This window comes from Gouania willdenowi, chromosome 6, assembly GCF_900634775.1.
Source record: "Gouania willdenowi chromosome 6, fGouWil2.1, whole genome shotgun sequence".
Lineage (NCBI taxonomy): Eukaryota > Metazoa > Chordata > Actinopteri > Blenniiformes > Gobiesocidae > Gouania > Gouania willdenowi.
The window spans coordinates 69,440,647-69,443,707 of NC_041049.1; the positions used below are offsets into that span (position 1 = coordinate 69,440,647).

Below are 3,061 nucleotides of genomic sequence, written 5' to 3' on the forward strand. Positions count from 1 at the left end.
GGGGGTATGGTGCTTGCGGGGGGCCTTGACGGCGGAGTGTGTTGGGTCCCTGGCCCCTGCGGCTTGCTTGGCTTTGAGTGGGAAGGGGGGGAGCGCCGCTTCTCCTCATGGGGTCTCTGAGGCTTTAATGTTGTGACATGGGTGGGTGTGGGGGGGTTGGTACTTGCGGGGGGCCTTGACGGCGGGGTGTGTTGGGTCCCTGGCCCCTGCGGCTTGCTTGGCTTTGAGTGGGAAGGGGGGGAGCGCCGCTTCTCCTCATGGGGTCTCTGAGGCTTTAATGTTGTGACATGGGTGGGTGTGGGGGGGTTGGTACTTGCGGGGAGCCTTGACGGCGGGGTTTGTTGGGTCCCTGGCCCCTGCGGCTTGCTTGGCTTTGTGTGGGAAGAAGGAGCACCACTTCTTGGCCTGGGGTGTCTGAGGCTTCTCGTGGGGCGACTTGGCCTTGAGGCGGTTGGCTGGAGCCTCTTGAAAGCAGCTTTTTATGGCATTGATCTGTTTCCACAGAGCCGAGCCGGGCTCAGCCTCCATCTCTTGAACTTTACTCAACCCACCACTCACAAACTCTTGCCGGGCTTCGCTGTCATGAGGCAGCACCTTGCTGAACTGGCCAAGCACATGATTGAGGATGTTGCTGGGGGCATTGTTGAGGAGAGGCTCTAAACTGGGCAGGTGAGTGCACTTCAGCAGGATGTTCTTCAGAGACTTCTCCAAGCTGCTCGCCCCTGTGTAGAACAGCAGCACTTTAGGCAGTAGGCCTTCAGTGGCCACAGCCTTGGCGTGCTCTGGTGTATGATGTCCAATCTGACCAATGGACCATACTGTGGCCCCCTTGATGTGTTCGTTTTCTTCCTCGGACAGACAGATGGCCAGCTGGTGCAACCCCTTGGAGAGGATGACGGCCATAGCTAGGTTTTCACCATGAGAAGCGACGCATCCCAACACCATGATCCCGGGAATTCTCATGCTTCCATGGCTTTTATCCAGGTAGTCCACCACCTCCGCTAAACCACCGCAGTTCACAAACCTCTGAGCAAACTCTGCATTGTGTCTCACCACTTCCCACATCAGGGTGATGACATCTTCTTTACATATTCATCCGGGTCCTGGAGGCAGACCATGACTTCTGAGAAAATGTCCGCCGCGATTACCATCTCAGCTAATTCTACCGAGTGTTTAGTGATCTGAATGAGAGTGGACAGCACCTGCCTCTTCACTTTGGCATCTGGGCTGTGGATCATCTGTACCAGGAGTGCAATGGTGTCCATGTTGACCTCTTCCCAAACCAGTTCAGAAGTGTTTAGAGAGAACGGTAGAGAGACTGCATCTGCATCCACCACAGCCTGAGCCGGCATTGCATCTTGTTGTGCAATGTTGCCCGGAGCCAATGCGGCAGCCTCTTTTACCTCGGGGTCCTTCAAAGAGATGCCCAAAGCATCCAACCCACCACAGTCAACCACAGCCTGGGACAGCTCAGGCGAGTGATTGGCCACAGCACGCAGCACAAACGCTGCAGCCTTCTTATAATGCTGATCCTGTGAAGGAATAGACTTGATCAACTGGCCCAGAATGTCTTTCTTCACCACAATCATTGCCAGCTCTTCACTGTGTTCTACAAGGTGGCCCAGAGCCACAACTGCATTGTGCTGGATGCTGGGATCCTCATCCAACGTGAGAAGGCGGAACTGGGAAATAATTTTTTCCTTTTGGTGGAAGTCCATGTTCTGAGGGTTTTTTGACAAATCAACAAATGTTTCCATAAACTCCATCCTGAACAGCAGGAAGCGGTCATAGGCTTCAATCATCTGTTGTTGAATCATGGTGGGTCTGTCAGAAGATGACTCCATATCAACTTTTTGGTTTAAGAGAGTGCTTTCCATTTTGTTCTAAAATTGTTTCTGTAAATCCTTGTTGAGGTATAAACTGTCTTTGTTATTGACCTGAAGATGAGTGGCTGCTTCAACGGATTCTTTCAACTATTAGGCATCAACGGAACATTTGATTTAATAGAACCTGTGACATCATCAACTGCAAAGGAATATGCTGACTCCTGATTGGCTGCAGATGAGAAGCTGTGATTGGCTGCAGATGAGAAGCTGTGATTGGCTGCATGAGAAGCTGTGACATCAACAGCAGAGGGAAATACTGACTTCTGATTGGCTGCTGAATAAGACTTGTTAGTTCACACAGGATGATGCTGGTTGCCCTTTGGTCTTTACCCATATGCTGGGGTCTCAGGTGGGGTGCTCCCTGGACCCCAACTGGGGGGGTTAAGGGTGCGGCATTGATGGGTGTGGAACAAGATTTTTAGGGACATTCTTGGCTAAATTTTGGGGAAAATGGCCCGTGGCCCTCGCTAATTTCCGACATGGGAATTTATCGTTTCTATCGTAGGATGATATTTCTGACCAGTGATAATGGTTTTGACGATATATATCAAAGATACCATATTGCACATTATACACTTCATTTCTTAAAATTTGTGACTTGTCTTTGCAGTAATAAATGCTTTCTTGTTGAAAACTGGTGTCCTTTCTGGGTCTCGTTTTGTTCTTTTGACTTATTTTTGACTATAAGGGAAGTAAACCAATTTCCAGTCAACATAAAGCTCATAAATATTAAAAAATGTACACAATTTGAAGAATTTCAACTCCAAATTCCCTCACTTGAGATGAAATATGAACCAACTAAACTTTTAGTGGCCCTGGACATACAAACCTTATTTCTTGGGCAGTTTTTTCCTAAATAATAGTGCAACTGGCTTTGTCATTGGTGTTGAAAAACTAAGTTCAATGGCCACATACGACTAAGTTTGTGCTCAAGTGGGCCAAACCAAAAAAATTTGTGAAGGAGGACAGCACAAATTCCAAATAGTGGTGCCCTATTTATGCACATTTACATATAATAGATATTTTAAGTCACTTTTGATATCCTGAAAATTTACTTGAATTGTAACTGAGTTTTTCAAAACTTGCAATGTAAACTGCCAGAATTCTGTGGGATAATTTACTAGAATTTTAGAAAAAATGCGATTAATATTAATATTACTACAATGTGGTATAGC

The 3,061-nt window shown here is 47.6% G+C and overlaps 1 pseudogene; it reads right to left on the reverse strand.

Moving 5' to 3' along the window:
* Nucleotides 1-255: 255 nt before the first annotated feature.
* On the reverse strand, nt 256-1,908 carry LOC114464303 (sperm-associated antigen 6 pseudogene; annotated as a pseudogene).
* Between the last annotated feature and the right edge of the window lie 1,153 nt (nt 1,909-3,061).